We start from the raw sequence: 27,129 nt of genomic DNA, 5'->3' as shown, positions 1-27,129 counted from the left end.
TGCTAGGGCTAAGCCCTGCTGTTCTCGTGCCAGTGGGTTGCTTTTGCCCTTGCCGGTCCCAAAGAGGCCTTGGACACATATTTCGATGGATTTCATTTCTGACCTTCCCGTTTCTCAAAAGATGTCAGTCATTTGGGTGGTCTGTGATCGCTTTTCTAAAATGGTCCATCTGGTGCCCTTGGCTAAATTGCCTTCCTCCTCTGATTTGGTACCTTTGTTCTTTCAGCATGTGGTTCGGTTGCATGGCATTCCTGAGAATATTGTTTCTGACAGAGGTTCCCAGTTTGTTTCAAGGTTTTGGCGAGCCTTTTGTGGTAGGATGGGCATTGACCTATCCTTTTCCTCGGCTTTCCATCCTCAGACTAATGGCCAGACCGAACGAACCAATCAGACCTTGGAAACATATCTGAGATGTTTTGTTTCTGCAGACCAGGATGATTGGGTGTCCTTTTTGCCGTTGGCTGAGTTCGCCCTTAATAATCGGGCCAGCTCGACTACCTTGGTTTCTCCATTTTTTTGCAATTCTGGGTTCCATCCTCGTTTTTCTTCAGGACAGGTTGAGTCTTCGGACTGTCCTGGTGTGGATTCTGTGGTGGATAGGTTGCAGCAGATCTGGACTCAGGTAGTGGACAATTTGATCTTGTCCCAGGAGAAAGCTCAACTTTTCGCTAATCGCAGACGCCGTGTGGGTCCCCGACTTCGTGTTGGGGATCTGGTTTGGTTATCTTCTCGTCATATTCCTATGAAGGTTTCCTCTCCTAAATTTAAACCTCGTTTTATTGGTCCGTATAGGATTTCTGAGGTTCTCAATCCTGTGTCTTTTCGTTTGACCCTCCCAGACTCCTTTTCCATACATAATGTATTCCATAGGTCGTTGTTGCGGAGATACGTGGCACCTATGGTTCCATCTGTTGAGCCTCCTGCCCCGGTTTTGGTGGAGGGGGAATTGGAGTATATTGTGGAGAAGATTTTGGATTCTCGTGTTTCTAGACGGAAAGTCCAGTATCTGGTTAAATGGAAGGGTTATGCTCAGGAAGATAATTCCTGGGTTTTTGCCTCTGATGTTCATGCTTCCGATCTTGTTCGTGCCTTTCATGCGGCTCATCCTGGTCGGCCTGGGGGCTCTGGTGAGGGTTCGGTGACCCCTCCTCAAGGGGGGGGTACTGTTGTGAATTCTGTGGCTGAATTCACTCCTGTGGTCACAAGTGGTACTGCAGCTTCTGAGCTTCCTCCCTCAGGTGTTCTGGTGAGCTCGTTAACTGCTTCATTACTTAACTCCGCCTGATGCTGCTATCCTTGCTCCTTGTCAATGTTTCAGTGTTGGTTCTGAGCTTCTCCTGATTGTTCCTGTGACCTGCTGCTCTGTATAGCTAAGTGCTTTTTGCTTTTTTGTTGCTTTTTTTCTGTCCGGCTTGTCTTTTGTTTTGCTGGAAGCTCTGAGACGCAAAGGGTGTACCGCCGTGCCGTTAGTTCGGCACGGCGGGTTTTTTTTTGCCCCCTTTGCGTGGTTTTGCTTTAGGGTTTTTTGTAGACTGCAAAGTTCGCTTTACTGTCCTCGCTCTGTCCTAGAATATCGGGCCCCACTTTGCTGAATCTATTTCATCCCTACGTTTTGTCTTTTCATCTTACTCACAGTCATTATATGTGGGGGGCTGCCTTTTCCTTTGGGGAATTTCTCTGGGGCAAGTCAGGCCTATTTTTCTATCTTCAGGCTAGCTAGTTTCTTAGGCTGTGCCGAGTTGCCTAGGTAGTTGTTAGGCGCAATCCACAGCCGCTTTTAGTTGTGTTTAGGATAGGATCAGGTGTGCAGTCTACAGAGTTTCCACGTCTCAGAGCTCGTTCTTGTATTTTTGGGTATTTGTCAGATCACTGTGTGCGCTCTGATCGCTAAGCACACTGTGTTTCTGGATTGCCTTCATAACACCTGTCATTAGCAAACATAACACAACACCTCCCAATCCATGTAGCCCAAATACAATACAGCACCTCCCAATCCATGTACCCCATATACAATAGCACCTCCCAATCCATGAAACATATACAACAGCAACTCCCAATCCATGTACCCCATATACAATACAGCACCTCCCAATCCATGTACCCCATATACAACACAGCACCTCCCAATCCATGTACCGCATATACAATACAGGACCTCCCAATCCATGTACCTCATATACAACACAGCACCTTCCAATCTATGTACCCTATATGTAATACAGCACCTCCCAATCCATGAACCCTTTATACAACAGCACCTCCAAATCCACGTACCCACATATAATATAGCATCTTCCAATCCATGTACCCCATATACAACACAACACCTCTCAATCCATGTACCCCATATACAACACAGCACCTCCCAATCCATGTACTCCATATACAACACAGCACCTCCCAGTCCTTGTACTCCATATATAACAGCACCTCCCACTTCATGTACCCCATATACAATACAGCACGTCCGAATCCATGTACCCCATATACAACACAGCACCTCCCAATCCATGTACCCCATACACAATACAGCACCTCCCAATCCATGTACCCCTTACACAATACAGCACCTCCCAATCCATGTACCCATATACAACAGCACCTCCCAATCCATGTACTCCATATACAACACAGCACCTCCCAGTCCTTATACTCCATATATAACAGCACCTCCCACTTCATGTACCCCATATACAACACAGCACCTCCCAATCCATGTACCCCATATACAACACAGCACCTCCCAATCCATGTAGCCCATACACAACACAGCACCTCCCAATCCATGTACCCCTTACACAATACAGCACCTCCCAATCCATGTACCCATATACAACAACACCTCCCAATCCATGTACCCCATATACAACACAGCACCTCCCAATCCATGTACCCCATACACAATACAACACCTCCCAATCTATGTACCCCATACACAATGCAGCACTTCCCAATCCATGTACCCCATATACAATACAACACCTCCCAATCCAGGTACCCATATACAACAGCACCACCCAATCCTTGTACATCATATACAATACAGCACCTCCCAATCCATGTACCCATATATATTATAGCACCTCCCAATCCATGTACCCCATATACAATACAGCACCTCCCAATCCATGTACCCATATATATGATAGCACTTCCCAATCCATGTACCCCATACACAACACAACACCTCCCAATCCATGTACCCCATATACAATACAGCACTTCCCAATCCATGTACCCCATATACAATACAGCACTTCCCAATCCATGTACCCCATATACAATACATTACCTCCCAATCCATGTACCCCATAAACAATACAGTAACTCCCAATCCATGTACCCCATACAGAATACAGCACATCTCAATCCAGCACCTCCCAATCCATGTACCCCATATACAACAGCACCTCCCAATCCATGAACCATATACAACAGCACCTCCCAATCCATGTACCCCATATACAATACAGCACCTCCCAATCCATGTACCCATATATATTATAGCACTTCCCAATCCATGTACCCCATATATAGTACAGCACTTCCCAATCCATGTACCCCATATACAATACAGCCACTCCCAATCCATGTACCCCATACACAATACTGCACCTCTCAATCCAGCACCTCCCAATCCATGTACCCCATATACAACAGCACCTCCCAATCCATGAACCATATACAACAGCACCTCCCAATCCATGAACCCCATATACAACACCTTCCAATCCATGTAGGCCAAATACAATACAGCACCTCCCAATCCATGTACCCCATATACAACAGCACCTCCCAATCCATGAAACATATGCAACAGCAACTCCCAATCCATGTATCCCATAGACAATACAGCACCTCCCAATCCATTTACCCCATATACAATACAGCACCTCCCAATCCATGTACCCATATATATTATAGCACCTCCCAATCCATGTACCCCATATACAATACAGCACCTCCCAATCCATGTACCCATATATATTATAGCACTTCCCAATCCATGTACCCCATATATAGTACAGCACCTTCCAATCCATCTACCATATATAATACAGCACCTCCCAATCCATGTACTCCATATACAACACAACACCTCCCAATCCATGTACCCCATATACAATACAGCACTTCCCAATTCATGTACCCCATATACAATACAGCATTTCCCAATCCATGTACCCCATATACAATACATTACCTCCCAATCCATGTACCCCATAGACAATAAAGTATCTCCCAATCCATGTACCCCATACAGAATACAGCACCTCTCAATCCAGCACCTCCCAATCCATGTACCCCATACAGAATACAGCACCTCCCAATCCATGTACCCCATATACAACAGCACCTCCCAATCTATGAACCATACACAACAGCACCTCCCAATCCATGTACCCCATATACAATACAGCACCTCCCAATCCATTTACCCCATATACAATACAGCACCTCCCAATCCATGTACCCCATATACAACACAGCACCTTCCAATCTATGTACCCCATATGTAATACAGCACCTCCCAATCCATGAACCCTTTATACGACAGCACCTCCAAATCCATGTACCCATATATAATATAGCACCTTCCAATCCATGTACCCCATATACAACACCTCTCAATCCATGTACCCCATACACAACACAGCACCTCCCAATCCATGTACTCCATATATAAGATAGCACCTTCCAATCCATGTACCCCATATACAACATAACACCTCTCAATCCATGTACCCTATACACAACACAGCACCTCCCAATCCATGTACTCCATATATAACAGCACCTCCCAATCCATGTACCCCATATATAATACAGCACCTTCCAATCCATGTACCCCATATACAATACAGCACCTCCCAATCCATGTACCCTATATACAATACAGCACCTCCCAATCCATGTACCCCATATACAATACAATACCTCCCAATCCATGTACCCCATATACAATACAGCACTTCCCAATCCATGTACCCCATATACAATACAGCCACTCCCAATCCATGTACCCCATACACAATACAGCACCTCTCATTCCTGCACCTCCCAATCCATGTACCCCATATACAACAGCACCTCCCAATCCATGAACCATATACAACAGCACCTCCCAATCCATGAACCCCATATACAACACCTTCCAATCCATGAACCCCATATACAACAGCACCTCTCAATCCATGAAACATATGCAACAGCAACTCCCAATCCATGTACCCCATATACAATACAGCACCTCCCAATCCATGTACCCCATATACAATACAGCACCTCCCAATCCATGTACCCCATATACAATACAGCACTTCCCAATCCATGTACCCCATATACAACACAGCACCTTCCAATCTATGTACCCCATATGTAATACAGCACCTCCCAATCCATGAATCCTTTATACAACAGCACCTCCAAATCCATGTGCCCATATATAATATAGCACCTCCCAATCCATGTACCCCATATACAACACAACACCTCTCAATCCATGTACCCCATATACAACACAGCACCTCCCAATCCATGTACTCCATATATAACAGCACCTCCCAATCCATTTACCCCATATACAATACAGCACCTCCGAATCCATGTACCCCATATACAACACAGCACCTCCCAATCCATGTACCCCATATACAACACAGCACCTCCCACTCCATGTACCCCATATACAATTCAGCACCTCCCACTCCATGTACTCCATATATAACAGAACCTCCCACTCCATGTACCCCATATACAATACAGCACCTCCCACTCCATGTACTCCATATATAACAGCACCTCCCACTCCATGTACCCCATATACAATACAGGACGTCCAAATCCATGTACCCCATATATAATACAGCACTTCCCAATCCATGTACCCCATACACAATACAGCACCTCCCAATCCATGTACCCCATATATAATACAGCACTTCCCAATCCATGTAATAATAATAATTTTTATTTATATAGCGCCAACATATTCCGCAGCACTTTACAATTAAGCGGGGACATGTACAGATAAATTCAATACAAGTTAAGACCATTTAAACAGTGACATTAGGAGTGAGGTCCCTGCTCGCAAGCTTACAATCTACAAGGAGAGGAAGAAATGTTCCTTACATCCGTACCTGAAATATGGTTGTGTTATACTAGGAAATCTACAAGGAGAGGAAGAAATGTTCCTTACATCCGTACCTGAAATATGGTTGTGTTATACTAGGATTTGTGTATAGAAGATATACATGTGAAGAACACAAACAATATATTCTCATGTACCAGGAAGGTGTTATTACACCCTGGCAGGCCTAGAACTTATGCCTAAACCCACAATTATCAGTAATTAATATGATATGTACCCCATATACAATACAGCAACTCCCAATCCATGAACCCCATACACAATACAGCACCTCTCAATCCAGCACCTCCCAATCCATGTACCCCATATACAACAGCACCTCCCAATCCATGAACCATATACAACAGCACCTCCCAATCCATGAACCCTATATACAACAACACCTCCCAATCCATGTAGCCCAAATACAATACAGCACCTCCCAATCCATGTACCCCATATACAACAGCACCTCCCAATCCATGAACCATATACAACAGCACCTCCCAATCCATGAACCCTATATACAACAACACCTCCCAATCCATGTAGCCCAAATACATTACAGCACCTCCCAATCCATGAACCCTTTATACAACAGCACCTCCAAATCCATATACCCATATATAATATAGCACCTTCCAATCCATGTACCCCATATACAACACAACACCTCTCAATCCATGTACCCCATATACAACACAGCACCTTCCAATCCATGTACTCCATATATAACAGCACCTCCCAATCCATTTACCCCATATGCAATACAGCACATCCGAATCTATGTACCCCATATACAACACAGCACCTCCCAGTCCATGTACTCCATATATAACAGCACCTCCCACTCCATGTACCCCATATACAATACAGCACGTCCAAATCCATGTACCCCATATACAACACAGCACCTCCCAATCCATGTACCCCATACACAACACAGCACCTCCCAATCCATGTACCTATATACAACAGCACCTCCCAATCCATGCACCCCATATACAACACAGCACCTCCGAATCCATGTACCCATATATATTATAGCACCTCCCAATCCATGTACCCCATACACAATACAGCACCTACCAATCCATGTACCCCATACACAATACAGCACCTCCCAATCCAGCACCTCCCAATCCATGTACCCCATACACAATACAGCACCTACCAATCCATGTACCCCATATATAATACAGCACCTCCTGTTTTGAACAGCTGACATGTGCCCGCAATAGTGGCGGGTGAAATCGCAATTCACCCGCCGCTATTAACTAGTTAAATGCCGCTGTCAAATGCTTCTGGACGGAAATGAGCGCATCGCTGACCCCCGTCACATGATCGGGGGTTAGTGATGCATCAGAATGGTAACCATAGAGGTCTCAAGGACTGATCCCGGCTAGCTGTGAGAGCCCCCCCCTGTGGAGACGCTACGGGTATTGGAAAATGGTGCATTTTTTATTTTTTTTTAGCAAAGTTTGGAATTTTTTTTCACCTCTTAGATAAAAGAGAACATAGACATGTTTGGTGTCTATGAACTCGTAATGACCTGGAGAATCATAATGGCAGGACAATTTTGAGAATTTAGTGAACCTAGCAAAAAAGCCAAACAAAAAACAAGTGTGGGGTTGCGCTTTTTTGCAATTTCACCTTACTTGGAATGTTTTTCCTGTTTTCTAGTACAAGACATGTTAAAACCAATGGTGTCGTTCAAAAGTACAACTCTTCCCTCAAAAAATAAGCCCTCACATGGCCATATTGATGGAAACATAAAAAAGTTATGGCTCTGGGAAGGAGGGGAGCAAAAAACGAACACGGAAAATCCCAAGGTCATGAATGGGTTAAGAAATTAAGGTCAGTCAGTCCGAAAAATTGGGAAAACTTTGAACAGAGTTCTAGCAGCAGACACATCTCTACAACAACTATTGAGAGGAGCCTTTGTGCAGCAGGCCTTCATGGTAAAACAGCTGCTAGGAAACCACTGCTAAGGACAGGCAACAAGCAGAAGAGACTTGTTTGGGCTAAAGAACACAAGGAATGGATATTAGACCAGTGGAAATCTGTGCTTTGGTCTGATGAGTCCAAATTTGAGATCTTTGGTTCCAACCACCGTGTCTTTGTGCGACGCAGAAGAGGCGAACGGATGGACTCTACATGCCTGGTTCCCACCGCGAAACATGGAGGAGGAGGTGTGATGGTGTGGGGGTGCTTTGCTGGTGACACTGTTGGGGATTTATTCAAAATTGAAGGCATACTGAACCAGCATCTTGCAGCGGCATGCTATTCGATCCGGTTTGTGTTTAATTGGACCATTATATATTTTTCAACAGGACAATGACCCCAAACACACCTCCAGGCTGTGTAAGGGCTATTTGATCAAGAAGGAGAGTGATGGGGTGCTACGCCAGATTACCTGGCCTCCATAGTCACCAGACCTGAACCCAATCGAGATGGTTTGGGTTGATCTGGACCGCAGAATGAAGGCAAAAGGGCCGACAAGTGATAAGCATCTCTGGGAACTCCTTCAAGATTGTTGGAAGACTATTCCTGGTGACTACCTCTTGAAGCTCATCAAGAGAATGCCAAGAGTGTGCAAAGCAGTCATCAAATCAAAAGGTGGCTACGTTGAAGAACCTAGAATATAAGACATATTTTCAGTTCATTCACACTTTTATTTTAAGCATATAATTCCACATGTGTTAATTCATAGTTTTGATGCCTTCAGTGTGAATGTACAATTTTCATAGTCATGAAAATACAGAAAAATCTTTAAATGAGAAGGTGTGTTCAAACTTTTGGTATGTGTATATATATATATATATATATATATATATATATATACTAGATGGTGGCCCGATTCTAACGCATCGGGTATTCTAAAATATGCATGTCCACGTAGTATATAGCACAGCCACGTAGTATATTGCCCAGCTACGTAATATATTGCCCAGTTACGCAGTATATTGCCCAGTCACGTAGTATATTGCCCAGCCACGTAGTATATTGCCCAGCCACGTAGTATATTGCCCAGCCACGTAGTATATTGCCCAGCCACGTAGTATATTGCCCAGCCACATAGTATATTGCCCAGTAATATAGTATATTGTCCAGTGACGTAATATATTGCCCAGCCACGTAGTATGTAGTATATTGCCCAGCCACGTAGTATATTGCCCAGTCACGTAGTATATTGCCCAGTCACATAGTATATTGCCCATCCACGTAGTATATTGCCCAGTCACGTAGTATATTGCCCAGTCACGTTGCCCAGCCACGTAGTATATTGCCCAGTCAAGTATTATATTGCACAGCCCACGTAGTATATAGCACAGCCCATGTAGTATATAGCACAGCCCACGTAGTATATTGCCCAGCCACGTTGCACAGCCCACGTAGTATATTGCACAGCCCATGTAGTATATTGCCCAGCCCATGTAGTATATAGCAATGTGGGCATCATATCCCTGTTAAAAAAAAGAATTAAAATAAAAAATAGTTATATACTCACCTTCCGGAGCCCCTGGATCCAAGCGAAGCGGTTACCGACGCTCCTCCCGCGCTCCGGTCTCAAGAGTGCACTGCGGTCTCGCGTGATGATGACGTAGTGGTCTCGCGAGACCGCTACGTCATCATCTCGCGAGATCGCAGCATGGACCGGTTACCGGAGCATAGCGAGCGGGAAAGGCCTGTTGTGGATCCGAGGGGCCGACAGACGGTGAGTATATAACGATTTTTTATTTTTTTTTTATTATTTTTAACATTAGATCTTTTTACTATTGATGCCGCATAGGCAGCAGCAATAGTAAAACGTTGGTCACATAGGGTTAATAGCAGCGTTAACCGAGTGCGCTACACCGCGGCATAGCGCGGTCGGTTAACCCTGCCATTAACCCTGTGTGAGCGCTGACTGGAGGGGAGTATGGCGGGGGCACTGACTGCAGGGAGGAAGGAGCGGCCATGTTGCCGCCGGACTGTGCCCATCGCTGATTGGTCGCGGCAAAACAGCCACGACCAATCAGCAACTTGAATTTCCATGACAGACAGAGACCGCGACCAATGAATATCCGTGACAGACAAAAGGACAGATGGAAGTGACCCATAGACAATTATATAGTAGATATATATATATATATATATATATAAATAAATATATATATATATATATATATATATATATACACACATACACATAAGTGCTTTTCACAAAATTAGAATATCGTCAAAAAGTTAATTTATGTCAGTTCTTCAATACAAAAAGTGAAATATATTATATAGAATCATTACAAACAGAGTGATCTATTTCAAGTGTTTATTTCTGTTACTCTTCATAATGGCTTACAGCCAATGAAAACCCGAAAGTGATTGTCATTAGCATAATTAACAAAAAACACCTACAAAGGCTTCCTAAGCATTTACAAAGGTCCTTTAGTCTGTTTCAGTAGGCTCCACAATCATGGGGAAGACTGCTGACTTGACATATGTCCAGTCATTGACACATTCCACAAGAAATTTTGAAATCAAGGTCCCAGAGTCTAGAGGAAGAGTGGAGAGGCCACAATCCAAGCTACTTGAGGTCTAGTGTGAAGTTTCCACAATCAGTGATGGTTTTTTGTTGGAGCCATGTCATCTGCTGGTGTAAGTCCACTGAGTTTTTTCAAGACCAAAGTCAGCGCAGCTGTCTACCAGGAAGTTTTAGAGATCATGCTTCCCTCTGCCGACAAGCTTTTTGGAGATGGAAATTTCATTCTCCAGCAGGACTTGCCACCTGTCCACACTGCCAAAAGTACCAATATCTGGTTTAAAAACAACAGTATGACTGTGCTTCACTTATGTTACTAATGTAATTTTAATTACCGTACCCATGTAAAAGGCGACTAGCTAAACTATGCATAATCAAGGAGAACATTGAGTCAAAATATGCAAATAAAATTTCACCAAAATTTATTATTACAATAAAAATAAATAACACAAAAACAAATTACAGTATATCCAAAGAAATGTACAACTTATATAATACATGGGTTTTTAATCACAAAGTGATTGAATCCATAGGCGTAGAAATTGGGCCGAAGAAAGGACATGATCAGCACATGCATGGGGTGAAGTCAGAGGGAAACAACGCGGCATGTAATCTATTGTAATGAACCAAAGGACATCACATGTGTGTGGCTATGTTAACCTTAAAAGACCAATATAACGATCCCCAAGTCTCACTGCTGCACCCAATATCAATGCATAATATTAGTAAAAAAACAAAAAGGTTAATTACCCATTGTGATGATATTTCCTGCCTTTACCTCGGCCATGTACCCAGACACACGTTTCGCGTTCAAATTGTCTCTTCCTCAGTATCACTGTGCTTGATTGGCCAGCAAACTCGCCTGACCTGTACCCCATAGAGAATCAATGGGGTATTGTAAAGAGGAAGATGAGAGACACCAGACCCAACAATGCAGACGAGCTGAAGGCTGCTACTGTATCAAAGCAACCTGGGCTTCCATAACACCTCAGCAGTGCCACAGGCTGATCACCTCCATGCCACGCTACATTGATGCAGTAATTGATGCAAACGAGCCCCAAGTATTGACTGCATTTATTGAACATACGTTTCAGTAGGCCAACATTTTGGATTTTAAAATCATTTTTCAAGCTAGTGTTATAAAGTATTCTAATTTACTGAGCTAATGACTTTGGGTTTCATTGGCTGTAAGCCATAATCATCAACATTAACAGAAATAAACACTTGAAATAGATCACTCTGCAATGACTCTATATAATATAGGAGTTTCAATTTTTGTATTGAACAACTGAAATGAATTAACTTTTTTATGATATTTTTGCTTTCTTGTTTTTTTCAGAGAATATGAATGATAACACGAAAACTTTTTCTCCACTCAAGCTTAGTGGTTGGGTGAGGCCATTTATTGTCAAACTACTGTTTTCTCTTTTTAAATCATAATGACAACCCAAAACAAACCGCTTGCAGCAGCAGGAAGCTGGCGGCAGACAATGAATACTCACTTCTTTCTGCGCACACAGTCCTGGCGTGCAAAGAAGTGACTATTCCGGCAGCTGCCCTTCAGTTTGCAAGCAGCGCATGACGTCCCTGCCATGCGCTGCTTACAAGCATAAAGCAGCTGCTGGCATCAGAAGAAGATGCTGTGAGGAAGCACCAGGAAGGCAAGTGTAATGGTTTGGGTTTTTAATGTTTTCTGATGGGGCCATACACACCAGGATGGGGGTGGGTGGGAGCCAATCATAAGAATGGGGCCATTCATACCAGGATCAGGGTAAGGGGCCAATCATACCAAGACGCTATTAAAGAGAAGTGAATATTCATTACCCTTCATGTCATGGGTGTGGAATGCAGTGAATATTAATTTCGCTTTAGCAGCGGGCACAGGAGTTGGCCACAGTTGCCGTCTCCAGCTTCCTGTGACCTGCTGCTCTGCCGATGCCGCTCCCCCACTGTTACGGATCTGCAACACAGGACTAAAGGCACCTTCACACATAACGATATTGTTAACGATATCGTTGCTTTTTGTGACATAGCAACGATATCGTTAATAAAATCGTTATGTGTGACAGCGACCAACGATCAGGCCCCTGCTGGGAGATCGTTGGTCGCTGAAGAAAGTCCAGAACTTTATTTCGTCGCTGGATCTCCCGTGGACATCGCTGGATCGGCGTGTGTGACACCGATCCAGCGATGTCTTCACTGGTAACCAGGGTAAACATCGGGTAACTAAGCGCAGGGCCGCGCTTAGTAACCCGATGTTTACCCTGGTCACCATCCTAAAAGTAAAAAAAACAAACAGTACATACTTACCTAACGCTGTCTGTCCTCCAGCGCTGTGCTCTGCACTCCTCCTGTACTGGCTGTGAGCGTCGGTCAGCCGGAAAGCAGAGCGGTGACGTCACCGTTCTGCTTTCCGGCCGCTGTGCTCACAGCCAGTGCAGGAGGAGTGCAGAGCACAGCGCTGGAGGACAGACAGCGTTAGGTAAGTATGTACTGTTTGTTTTTTTTACTTTTAGGATGGTAACCAGGGTAAACATCGGGTTACTAAGAGCGGCCCTGCGCTTAGTTACCCGATGTTTACCCTGGTTACCGGCATCGTTGGTCGCTGGAGAGCGGTCTGTGTGACAGCTCTCCAGCGACCAAACAGCGACGCTGCAGTGATCCGGTTCGTTGTCGGTATCGCTGCAGCGTCGCTTAATGTGAAGGGGCCTTTAGGTAGAAGGTGGAAAACTGACCCTGCACTATGACTAAGCTGAAACTCTATGATGGAGTGGGCGACCCATTCCTTGCTAACAGACCCACCGACCATCCTAGGTTAATCTCAAATGAAGACCTATAGATAAGGGTAAGGGGTTCCCTAAAAGAACTAAGGACTGGGTACAAAAACGGGTCACCTCCTAATAGAAAACACAGAGAAGGCTACAGAAACCAATAGAAAACAGAAACTAAGGCTAACAGAACCAGGAGGTACCAGCACTGCACAAATAACACACACAGAAGACAAAGCAAAGCACCAAGCTAGACCTCAAGCAGATTAACACTGTTGTCCAGCAAGGACTGGGAGGCAGGTGCTGCTTAATAAAGAGTGATACAAACACCTGACCCAAGACAAACCCAGCACCAGAGGAAAAAGCAGCCAGAACTCCACAAGAAAATGGTGGATAGTCACAAACTAAACAGATTCTAACACCCTCCACAGCCAGAGCCGATACATCCGGGCTATAAGACACCCCCCTTTCCTCCACATTTTTTGGAGGATAAAGGTGCATCTTATAGTCCGAAAAATACAGTACCTCTGATCATTGTGGCCAAAGAATTCTATTTTAACTTCATCAGTCCACAGGACTTGTTTCCAAAATGCATCAGGCTTGTTTAGATGTTCTTCTGCATACTTCTGATGCTGAATTTTATGGTGAGGATGCAGGAGGGGTTTTCTTTTGATGACTCTTCAATAAAGGCCATATTTATGCAGGTGTCTCTGAACAGTAGAACAATGTAACACAACTCCACAGTCTGCTAAATCTTTCAGAAGGTCTTTTAGCAATCCTACTAGCAGCTCTCACTGACATTTTGCTTGGTCTTCCAGACTTTCTTGACTTCCACTGTTCCAGTTAACTGCCATTTCTTAATTACCGTACATTTCAAACTGAGGAAAGGGCAGGTTGAAAATTCTTTGCTATCTTCTTATACTTTCTCCTACTTTGTGGGTCTCAACCATTTTCATTTTCAGAGTGCTAGGCAGCTACTTAGAAGAACCCATGGCTGCTGTATTTTGGCACAAGGTTAGAGAAGGCTGGGTTTTTATAAAGTTGGGAAATTTGCACCACCTGGCCTTTCCTAATGATGATAGTTTACTAGCCATAACCTTAACTGTAATTTTGGACCACTTTTCTTTTACAAACTGCTCCAGGTCTCTCATAACTTCTTCTCCCAACAGCAGTTTTAACATCTCTCCTTGGGTGTTCAATGGGATTTACATCCTGACTCAGTACTGGCTACTTCAGAACTCTCAAGCACTAGGTTTCCATTCATTTTTGGGTGCTTCTTGAAGTATGTTTGGGGTCATTGTTCTGCTGGAAGACCCATGACTTTGGAGCTTTTTGAAACTGGGCAAAACATGGCGACCCAAAATCTGTTGGTACTCCTTAGATTTCATAATGTCTCTAACAGTTATGGCACCCAGTACAAGAGGAAGCAAAACAACCTCAAAACATCTTTGAAACTCCACCATATTAGACTGTAGGGACTGTGTTCTTTTCTTTGTAAACAGTAGAATGATGTGCATTACTAAATAGATTTATCTTGGTCTCAGCAGTTAACAAGATGCTTTCCCAGAAGGATATTGACAAAGTGCAGTAGAGCTTTTTTGTGTCTCCGTGTCACCAGTGGGGTCCTCCTGGATCTACTGCCATTGTGCTTAATTTAATTCAAATATTGATGGATAGTTTGAGTCAACACTGATGCACCCCGAGCCTGCAGGACAGCTTAAATTTCTTTGGAACCTGATTGGGGCTGCTTATCCACCATCTGTACTATCCTTCGTTGCAACCTTTCAGCAATTTTTCTCTGGTGTCCATGGAGCGCCCCCAGACGCAGGGCCGCGGGTTACTCAGTACCGGTCCTCTCTGGCTCAGTTCTGGGGATGTCACGGTGGCTGTACCCGGTCCGTGACCCTGCTAAGGGGCGTCCAATGAAAGGTGATAGGAGTCTGTCAAGGTTTCGTGACGCCACCTGTGGTGTTCGGTCAGGATGACCGACGCTGCTTGGGGTCCACTGGAGTGATGTGATGGCAGCTAGATGGTGAAACTTCCCACAGGTGAAGTATATCCCCAGGGCTTCCCAGTAAGGTGGATGGTGATGGTGTGAGGTGCAGACAATAACGAGGACACAGGGTTGCAGTCTCTTTACCTCTTTACTGAAGACTTCAGGATCCTCAATCCAGAGCACAGTTAACAGGGCTGTCTGAGACCGGCCGGTCTGATGGCACATCCAGAGTCCCCTTTACAGGTGGAAATCGTTGCCTACCAATAGCGCCTGTGTGTTGTAGTGCTACCCTGCTGAGCATTCGGAATAGTCCTCACAACTTCTATTCTCGTTCGTTCGTTCTAATTCGTTCCAGATCTTTCTAGTTCTCCGTCCCCCAGGTGTGTTATGGCTAGGACGCACCCGTTTGACGGGTAGGCTCGGAGCTCTTCCGGGACCCTAGAGATGCCCCTCTCCACGCGTTGCCCCCTATGTCTGCGTAGGTGATGTAAGGTAGACAGCCAACCTATAATTAACTGTCCTGTGGAGTTTGAAGTAAGGCATAGAGTCAGTTACATCCTCGGTGTTCCGGCCACCGGCTACGCGCCTCAGTAGGATGTTGCCGTTCTCGGGGCACGACTCCTACTGGTTCTCCTTTGTGCTTGATCTCGTTTCTCACTGTTCCACAATATCCTTCGCTTCGTGTCTCTTTCTTAGGATACCGCTGCAAGGTAGTGCAGGCACGGTTCCGTAACGTTCTGTTCTGTTTGCTAGGTACCTGCCAGGTTCCCACGCCTGAGAGGGACCCCCCTGAATCTTCTCCCTGCAACATCCCCTGCCACGGGATGTTGCCTGAATCCAACCCAGTCAGCTTCTGACTAACTTCCTATCCAACCCCTGACTCAGACACTGACAGCGGGCGCGATGACGTCACTACCCGGCGCCCGCTGTCCGGAGATGTGCGGGCGATCGGAGCAGCGGAGGAGCCAGGAAGAAGAGAGGCAAGTATTTATTTCTTTCTATAGGGGCTGCCTTATACTACAGAGTCTGCCTATGAAGGGGGGGGTCTGCCTTATACTACAGAGTCTGCCTATGGGGGGTCTGCCTTATACTACAGAGTCTGCCTATGGGTGCTATCTTGTGCTATAGAGTCTGCCTATGGGGGCTGCCTTATGCTATAGAGTCTGCCTATGGGGGCTGCCTTATGCTATAGAGTCTGCCTAAGGGGAGTGCATTATACTATATGAAGGCCTATGGGGAGTGCATTATACTATATTGAGGACTATCTGGTGCATTATACTATGTGGAGACCTATGGGAGTGCAGTACACTATATGGAGGACTATCTGGGGCATTAAACTATATGGAGGCCTATGGAGAGTGCGTCTACTATATAATTGTCTAAGGGTCACTTCCGTCTGTCACGGATATTCATTGGTCACAGCCTCTGTCTGTCATGGAATCCAAGTCGCTGATTGGTCGTGGCAAAACGCCCACGACCATTGCCACGACCAATCAGCGACAGGCGCAGTCCGGCGGCAACATGGCCGCTCCTTCCTCCCCGCAGTCAGTGCCCGCTCCATACTCCCCGCAGTCACCGCTCACACAGGGTTAATGCCAGCAGTAACGGACCGCGTTATGCCACGGGTAACTCACTCCGTTACCGCCGCTATTAACCCTGCGTGACCAAGTTTTTACTATTGATGCTGCCTATGCAGCGTCAATAGTAAAAGGATCTAATGTTAAAAATAATAATAAAAAAAAACAAAACATTATATACTCACCTTCCGCCGCCTTTCCCACTCCTCGCGACGCTCCGGTAACCGCTCCATGCAAGCGGCAGGTTCCGGTGGCAAGGATGGTATGCGACAAGGACCTGCCATGACGTCACGGTCATGTGACTGCGACGTCATCACGGGTCCTGCGCTACCAACCCTGGGACCGGAAGCTGCCGAGTGCACCGCACACAAGCGACATGACTACAAGGGCTCCCTCGGGAGGTGAGTATATGTTTGCCCTCGGAAGGTGAGTATATGTTTATTTTTTATTTTTTAACCTGTGACATACGTGGCTGGGCAATATACTACGTAGCTGGGCAATATACTACGTGACTGGCCAATATACTACGTGACTGGGCAATAAACTACGTGACTGGCCAATATACTACGTGGCTGGGCAATATACTACGTGGCTTTGTGCTGTATACTACGTTGCTGTGCAATATACTACGTGGCTCTGTGCTGTATACTACGTCACTGGGCAATATACTACGTAACTGGGCAATATACTACGTGGCTGGGCAATATACTACGTGACTGGGCAATATACTACGTGACTGGGCAATATACTACGTGACTGGGCAATATACTACGTGACTGGGCAATATACTATGTGGGCTGTGCAATATACTACGTGGACATGCATATTCTAGAATACCCGATGCGTTAGAATCGGGCCACCATCTAGTTATACTATATTGAGGACTATCTGGTGCATTATACTACAGTCATGGCCAAAATTTTTGAGAATGACACCAAAATTATATTTTCACATGATCTACTGCCCTCTGGTTTTTATTAGTGTTTGTCTGATGTTTATATCACATACAGAAATATAATTGCAATCATATTATGAGTACCAATAGGTTATATTGACAGTTAGAATGAGTTAATGCAGCAAGTCAATATTTGCAGTGTTGAACCTTCTTTTTCAAGACCTCTGCAATTCTCCCTGGCATGCTCTTAATCAACTTCTGGACCAAATCCTGACTGATAGCAGTCCATTCTTGCATAATCACTGCTTGCATTTTGCCAGAATGTGTTGGTTTTTGTTTGTCCACCCGTCTCTTGATGATTGACCACAAGTTCTCAATGGGATTAAGATCTGGGGAGTTTCCAGGCCATGGACCCAAAATCTCTATGTTTTGTTCCATGAGCCATTTAGTTATCACCTTTGCTTTATGGCAAAGTGCTCCATCATGCTGGAAAAGGCATTGTTGGGCGCCAAACTGCTCTTGGACAGTTGGGAGAAGTTGCCCTTGGAGGACATTCTGGTACCATTCTTTATTCATGGCTGTGTTTTTAGGCAAGACTGTGAGTGAGCCGATTCCCTTGGCTGAGAAGTAACCCCACACATGAATGGTTTCAGGATGCTTTACAGTTGGCATGAGACAAGACTGGTGGTAGCGCTCACCTCTTCTTCTCCGAATAAGCTGTTTTCAAGATGTCCCAAACAATCGAAAAGGGGATTCATCAGAGAAAATGACTTTGCCCCAGTCCTCAGCAGTCCACTCCCTGTACCTTTTGCAGAATATCAGTCGGTCCCTGATGTTTTTTTCTGGAGAGAAGTGGCTTCTTTGCTGCCCTCCTTGAAACCAGGCCTTGCTCAAAGAGTCTCCGCCTCACAGTGCATGCAGAAGCACTCACAGTGCATGCAGAAGCACTCACACCAGCCTGCTGCCATTCCTGAGCAAGCGCGGCACTGCTGGTAGTCCAATCCCGCAGCTGAAACAATTTTAAGATACGGTCCTGGCGCTTGCTGGTCTTTCTTGGGCGCCCTGGAGCCTTTTTGACAACAATGGAAGCTCTCTCCTTGAAGTTCTTGATGATGCGATAGATTGTTGACTGAGGTGCAATCTTTGTAGCTGCGATACTCTTCCCTGTTAGGCCATTTTTGTGCAGTGCAATGATGGCTGCACGTGTTTCTTTAGAGATAACCATGGTTAACTGAAGAGAAACAATGATACCAAGCACCAGCCTCCTTTAAAGTGTCCAGTGATGTCATTCTTACTTAATCATGACTGATTGATCACCAGCCCTGTCCTCATCAACACCCACACCTGTGTTAATGGATCAATCACTAAAACGATGTTAGCTGCTCCTTTTAAGGCAGGACTGCAATGATGTTGAAATGTGTTTTGGGGGTTAAAGTTCATTTTCTGGGCAAATATTGACTTTGCAAGTACAGTAATTGCTGTTAAGCTGATCACTCTGACATTCAGGAGTATATGCAAATTGCCATTAGAAAAAATGAAGCAGTAGACTTTGGAAAAATTAATATTTGTCTCATTCTCAAAATATTTGTCCATGACTGTATACAGAGGCTATCTAGGGGGCCATCATACAGTGTGGAGATTACAGTGAGGGGGTCATCTTACAGTGCTGGAGCCATCAAATAGTTTGGGAGCTACTAAGGGGTCAGTATACTGTGTGGGTGTCACTATACAGTGAGGGGGCATTATACTGTTTATAAGAGAGCATCATACTGTGTATAGGGGAGCTGTACAGGGTGGAGACTCGGGACATTATTAAATGTAAAGTGGGCACTTTTGTTATAGGGTAACTCAGGTTACTGTGACTATCAAAGGGTCACACAGAGGGCATTATTACTTTCTATTGCGCAAAATATGGGCACTGTTTTCTGGGGCACTTGCACCCGGGTTTATTACATAATAGAGGGGTGCCCTAGAATATAGAAGGCACAGAGAACCACACAGCAGGTGCTGTAATAGCAGAGGCTCAGTATTGGGATATCAGCAAGATGAGGAGTTTGTGCAGATTGGGAATAGATGGTGATGGGGCTGGAATATGAGAAGTGAAATGTGTCTTTGTTGTAAGCTCTGTAGCTGGAAGAAGTTGTCATGTCGGTCTGGGCCAGATGGAAAAGACGGGAAAAATGAACGATTCCATGAGAAAGAATGTCAGCAGTAAGTCATTATCTGTAACTGTGCTGTGATCTCTTACATGTTCTGTAGCGCTGGTATCTACCACTGACCATATGGAGGTAATATCCATGTTGGTCTTTATATAGAGATTATTTTCAGTAACAGTGCGGTCATCTGCTGAGGTTCTCCTCCACTATTAGGGGGCGTCACCAAGTTGTAATCAAGGTTACCTAGTTAGGGGCCCACTCAGAAGCTTGGCCTCTCTGAACCAAAACCCTAGCTACGCTTCTGTGGTGAAGTAATGAAGGTCACCCTAGTTCATCGGCCGGGTCACAGTGAACTGAGCATGGGAACAGCTGGAAGTGACTGACGTTAACCTCTATGATGTTACAGCTCGAAGCTGAAGCTTCACCACAGGAATGTTTTTATTTTTATAGTACTAAATGGGAAAATTGGGTGGGGTGTGCATTTTAATTAAAGGACTTTATTGTAGCTGTGTCTTCTTTACAATATTACTATGGGACTAGTAATGGGGTCATTTTATAGACACCTCTCCATTCCTAACACCTGTGCCGTGAGCTGTTAGTAATAGCCTGGGTACCATTTGGGATATTGTCCCCTTTCCCAAATTAGTAACAGCTGCCCCCCCCCCCCCCCTCTCCCCAGTAAACTTTCCTTCTGCTCGTTATCAAAATTATACAGGCACACACAACAATTTTTTTAATTCTTAACTTTACACACGATGTACACTGCGGGTGCTGAATACAACTCCCATCATTGTCGTCTGGTCGCACTGATCTCAAGGAAGGCAGATGACAATAATCAGAACTGTCTTCAGCACCCAGCACCTGGGAACAGTGTGAACTGTACCGCTTTTTCCAAGGTGCTGATTTCATCTGTGTTTTGTCTGTGCACGTCTTGGGGAAGTTTTGCAGCCCGTGCTGCTAATAAAAAACGGCCTGTCTACAGGTTTTTCACAAGAAAGCACAGTCCGTGTGAAAAATCTGACATGTGCGCACCACCACTGAATACAATAGGTTAGCATTTGTCCGTATTTGCAATCCATAAAACAAAAAAGGACCACATATGGACATGAAAAACAGATGTGTGAAGGGAGCCTAGAAGAGTGTGAACTTGGTCAAGCTATTTGACCAGGTCAGTTTTAGGAAAACCTGATATGGGCTTTTATTTTTGGAGAGCTCTGTAGGATGGCAGTGGGATGGATATCTCTCTCCACTACGGGTTTTGGGAGTGGCTCATGTCCAGGATTCCCATTTAAACATTCAGTTAATCTTTGGGTGCCTTAGTATTGGTTTTGCAAGCAAGAGCTCTATGTAAACCAGGTCTATGTGAGGCTGAACACAGGACAGCGCCAGAAAACAAAGCCATCATTGGCGCAACGAGTGCTACAGTGATGCAGTCGCCCACGGCAACAGATTAATCCAGGCTGTTACGGATGATCAGAGGACAACGTTTATGTGATGCTAGTCACAACCCATGGACAGGCTGTGAGACAGCAAAGTCAGAAGTTCTAGGGTCAAAACCAAAAGAGAGCATAGTAAACCAAGGGAAAATACAAAGTCGGTAGTCGGGTCACAAGCCAAGGTCAGAACACCAGAGAAATAGCAGATAAGCAAAGGGCAATAACAAACATGTATTCTGAACACGGTCCAAAGGGCAGCAGCAGAAGATCAGAACTTATAGCACAGGGATCAGGCAAACACACACCAGAGAGCACAGGCTTAGAACAAGCTTTTGACTGGCAGTGATCCGGGCCAGACAGCTCACCTAAATAGCAGGGCAATTACCGAGAACTGGGAGCACCTGTGGAAATCTCTGTACCTCCCAGTTAGATAGGTCAACCAAGCTGTCAATCAAAGAACTGATAGCTCAGCACGAACCAGTACAGGATAGGATGATAGAGCTGTCCATCACTGAGTCCCAGACACTCTAAAAAGAGGAATCGTGACAGTTTGAGTTACTTTTCTAAGTTGCCAAAATACAGACGTTTAAGTCAAACTATCCTGGGTCACTGCTTCATTACCGCAATGTCATGATAGTCTTCAACTTATAAAACAGTTCATGTACCCATATATAATAACACAATCCTTGTACTCCATATATAACCGTCCATGTACCCCATATGTAAAAACAGTCCATGTACCCCACAGGTAATGACACTCCAAGTACCACATATATAATAACACTCCATGTACCCCACAGGTAACAACACTCCATGTACCCCATATACTGTATAATTACAATCCATGTACCCCTCAGGTAACGACACTCCATGTACCCCATATATAATGACACTCCACGTACCCCACAGGTAATGACACTCCATGTACCCCACAGGTAATGACACTCCATGTACCCCACAGGTAATGACACTCCATGTACTCCATATATAATAACACTCTATGTACCCCACAGGTAACGACACTCCATGTACCCCATATACTGTATAATTACAATCCATGTACCCCTCAGGTAACAACACTCCATGTACCCCATATATAATGACACTCCACGTACCCCTCAGGTGACGACACTCCATTTACCCCATATATAATAACACTCCATGTACCCCACAGGTAACAACACTCCATGTACCCCATATATAATAACACTTCACGTACCCCACAAGTAACGACACTCCATGTACCCCATATAATAACACTCCATATACCCCACAAGTAACAACACTACATGTACCCCATATACTGTATAATAACACTTCACGTACCCCACAAGTAACGACACTCCATGTACCCCATATATAATAACACTCCATATACCCCACAAGTAACAACACTCCATGTACCCCATATACTGTATAATAACACTTCACGTACCCCACAAGTAACGACACTCCATGTACCCCATATATAATAACACTCCATATACCCCACAAGTAACAACACTCCATGTACCCCATATACTGTATAATAACACTTCACGTACCCCACAAGTAACGACACTCCATGTACCCCATATAGAATAACACTCCATGTACCCCACAGGTAACGACACTCCATGTACCCCATATACTGTATAATAACACTTCACGTACCCCACAAGTAACGACACTCCATGTACCCCATATAGAATAACACTCCATGTACCCCACAGGTAACGACACTCCATGTACCCCATATACTGTATAATAACACTTCACGTACCCCACAAGTAACAACACTCCATGTACCCCATATACTGTATAATAACACTCCATGTACCCCACAGGTAACGACACTCCATGTACCCCATATATAATAACACTCCATGTACCCCACAGGGAACAACACTCCATGTACCCCATATACTGTATAATAACACTCCATGTACCCCACAGGTAACGACACTACATGTACCCCACAGGTAACAATACTCCATGTACCCCATATATAATAACACTCCATGTACCCCACAAGTAACAACACTCCATGTACCCCATATACTGTATAATAACACTCCATGTACCCCACAGGTAACGACACTCCATGTACCCCATATATAATAACACTCCATGTACCCCACAGGGAACAACACTCCATGTACCCCATATACTGTATAATAACACTCCATGTACCCCACAGGTAACGACACTCCATGTACCCCACAGGTAACAATACTCCATGTACCCCATATATAATAACACTCCATGTACCCCACAGGTAATGACACTCCATGTACCCCATATATAATAACATTCCATGTACCCCACAGGTAACGATCCTCCATGTACCCCATATATAATAACACTCCATGTACCCCACAGGTAACGACACTCCATGCACCATGCAGGTAACGACACTCCATGCACCCCACATATATTGACACTCCATGTATCCCACAGGTAATGACACTCCATGTACCCCACAGGTAATGACACTCCATGTACCCCACAGGTAACGACACTCCATGTACCCCACAGGTAACGACACTCCATGTACCCCACAGGTAACGACACTCCATGTACCCCACAGGTAACGACACTCCATGCACCACACAGGTAACGACACTCCATGTACCCCACATATATTGACACTATGTATCCCACAGGTAACGACACTCCATGCTCCCCCAGGTAATGACACTCCATGTACCCCCCAGGTAATGACACTCCATGCTCCCCCCCGGTAATGACACTCCATGTACCCCACAGATAATGACACTCTATGCTTCCCCCCCCTCCCCGGTAATGACACTCCATGCACAACCCAGAGGTAATGACACTCCATATACCCCACAGGTAACGACACTCCATGCTTCTCCCAGGTAACGACACTCCATGTACCCCACAGGTAACGACACTCCATGTACCCCACAGGTAACGACACTCCATGTACCCCACAGGTAACGACACTCCATGTACCCCACAGGTAATGACACTCCATGTACCCCCCAGGTAATGACACTCCATGCTCCCCCCCGGTAATGACACTCCATGTACCCCACAGATAATGACACTCTATGCTCCCCCCCCGGTAATGACACTCCATGCACACCCCAGTGGTAATGACACTCCATATACCCCACAGGTAATGACACTCCATGTACCCCACAGGTAATGACACTCCATGTACCCCACAGGTAATGACACTCCATGTACCCCACAGGTAATGACACTCCATGTACCCCACAGGTAACGACACTCCATGCACCACACAGGTAACGACACTCCATGCACCCCACAGGTAACGACACTCCATGTACCCCACATATATTGACACTCTATGTATCCCACAGGTAACGACCCTCCATGCTCCCCCAGGTAATGACACTCCATGTACCCCACAGATAATGACACTCTATGCTCCCCCCCCCCCCAGGTAATGACACTCCATACACACCCCAGAGGTAATGACACTCCATGTACCCCACAGGTAACGACACTCCATGTACCCCACAGGTAACGATACTCCATGGACCCTTCAGGTAATGACACTCCATGCTCCCCCCAGATAATGACACTCCATGTACCCCACATATATTGACACTCCGTGCATCCCCCAGGTAATGACACTCCATGTACCCCACAGGTAACGACACTCCTTGTACCCCACAGGTAACGACACTCCATGTACCCCACAGGTAACGACACTCCATGTACCCCACAGGTAACGACACTCCATGTACCCCACAGGTAACGACACTCCATGCTCCCCCAGGTAATGACACTCCATGCTCCCCCAGGTAATGACACTCCATGTACCCCCCAGGTAATGACACTCCATGCTCCCCCCCGGTAATGACACTCCATGTACCCCACAGATAATAACACTCTATGCTCCCCCCCCCGGTAATGACACTCCATGCACACCCCAGAGGTAATGACACTCCATGTACCCCAGAGGTAACGACACTCCATGTACCCCACAGGTAATGACACTCCATGTACCCCACAGGTAACGACACTCCATATACCCCACAGGTAATGACACTCCATACACACCCCAGAGGTAATGACACTCCATATACCCCACACGTAACGACACTCCATGTACCCCACAGGTAATGACACTCCATGTACCCCACATATATTGACACTCCATGTACCCCACATACTGTATATTGACACTCCATGCTCCCCACATATACTGACACTCCGTGCTTCCCACACACTGTACACTGGCACGCCGTGCTCCCCACATATACTGACACTCCATGTACCCCACACACTGTATACTGACACGCCGTGCTCCCCACACACTGTATACTGACACGCCGTGCTCCCCACACACTGTATACTGACACGCTGTGCTCCCCACACACTGTATACTGACACGCCGTGCTCCCCATACATTGTACACTGGCACTCCGTGCTCCCCACACACTGTATACTGACATGCCGTGCTCCCCACATATACTGACACTCCATGTACCTCACACACTGTATACTGACACGCCGTGCTCCCCACACACTGTACACTGACACGCCGTGCTCCCCACACACTGTACACTGACACGCCGTGCTCCCCACACACTGTACACTGACAAGCCGCCGTGCTCCCCACACACTGTATACTGACACGCCGTGCTCCCCACACACTGTACACTGACACGCCGCCGTGCTCCCCACGCACACTCAGACAGCTCCTCGCCAGCCATTACCTCATGCCTGTTCCTCCGCAGATGCCCCCGCTGTCTCTCGCCCATCGCTCCCGCAGGCCTATGGCCGCATATGTGACACCCTATAGGAAGGTTTATGGCATCGCCAGCCGTGCAGACACCATAGCTCCCAGTGTCCTCGCTGGAATCCCGTTCTGAACAATAAAGCCCCACCCGTCCATTCTCCATCCTTCTTTACCATCAGGACAATTAGCGGAATAATGAGATCCGGGAGCATGGATGGCACATAACGGGGGCGCACACGGTGGAACAAGTCTCCGGCGAGCTTTGCACCTTGTGTCTATGATTGGGAAGAACAATAATTCGCTCACCATTGCGCTTGCACTCAGCCCTTACCGGCAGCATAGGGAGGATTGTCAGAGCGACAGCAGAGGACGCATAGAGATCCCAGCATCAATCAGCCGAGCGGTAGCCACGGTGCTGGCGGCTGTCACCGACCGGAAATACCGTGCCGAAGGCGATGACCCAGCAGAGAATAACGGGAGAGGCGGAGCCAGCGCGCCAAAGGCGGTGTCTGTGAGGGAGCGGTTCCCAGCGAGCAGGCGACCGGCCACGGCTAGTGCAGCGGTGCTGTCACACTGGGGGCGGGGCCAGGGCCTGGGGGCGGGGTCATATGTGCATATTCAGCAGTGTGGTACCTGCAGGCTTGTCATCACTGCCAGCATCATCACAAGATGCTCACTTATACTGCTATTCAGGGGCAGCCATTCTGGTGGAAAGACAACATTGGATTTGACAGGAAAATCGCTAACATTATAATCAGCATCTAAACACCTAAAGCTATACACATCCCTATTGAAGGGAATCAGGCTGGAGGGAGTTGCTTCTACTCTGAGAGCAGCAAAATGTAGAGACAGAGACCCCATCCAACAATGTGTCACTTACTGGGCTGCTTGCTGTAGCTTTGATAATATTACAGTTATCAGCCGGATAT

The 27,129-nt window shown here is 45.8% G+C and overlaps 1 protein-coding gene across 7 annotated transcripts in view; it reads right to left on the bottom strand.

The window, feature by feature from the left end:
- PTPRS (protein tyrosine phosphatase receptor type S) overlaps positions 1-26,753 on the bottom strand; it is a 715,207-nt gene extending 688,454 nt beyond the window's left edge. For 5 of the 7 annotated variants that reach the window (XM_069767782.1, XM_069767785.1, XM_069767787.1 and 2 more), the window contains exon 1: positions 26,507-26,734. The gene's annotated coding sequence lies outside the window, so the exon portion shown is untranslated. Of the gene's footprint in view, positions 1-26,506 lie in introns of all 7 variants that reach the window. The other 2 variants (XM_069767783.1, XM_069767788.1) reach the window with 1 other exon arrangement.
- Between the last annotated feature and the right edge of the window lie 376 nt (positions 26,754-27,129).

Source organism: Ranitomeya imitator, chromosome 1 (assembly GCF_032444005.1).
Source record: "Ranitomeya imitator isolate aRanImi1 chromosome 1, aRanImi1.pri, whole genome shotgun sequence".
Classification (NCBI taxonomy): Eukaryota; Metazoa; Chordata; class Amphibia; order Anura; family Dendrobatidae; genus Ranitomeya; species Ranitomeya imitator.
This window is presented reverse-complemented; position numbering and strand designations above follow the sequence as displayed.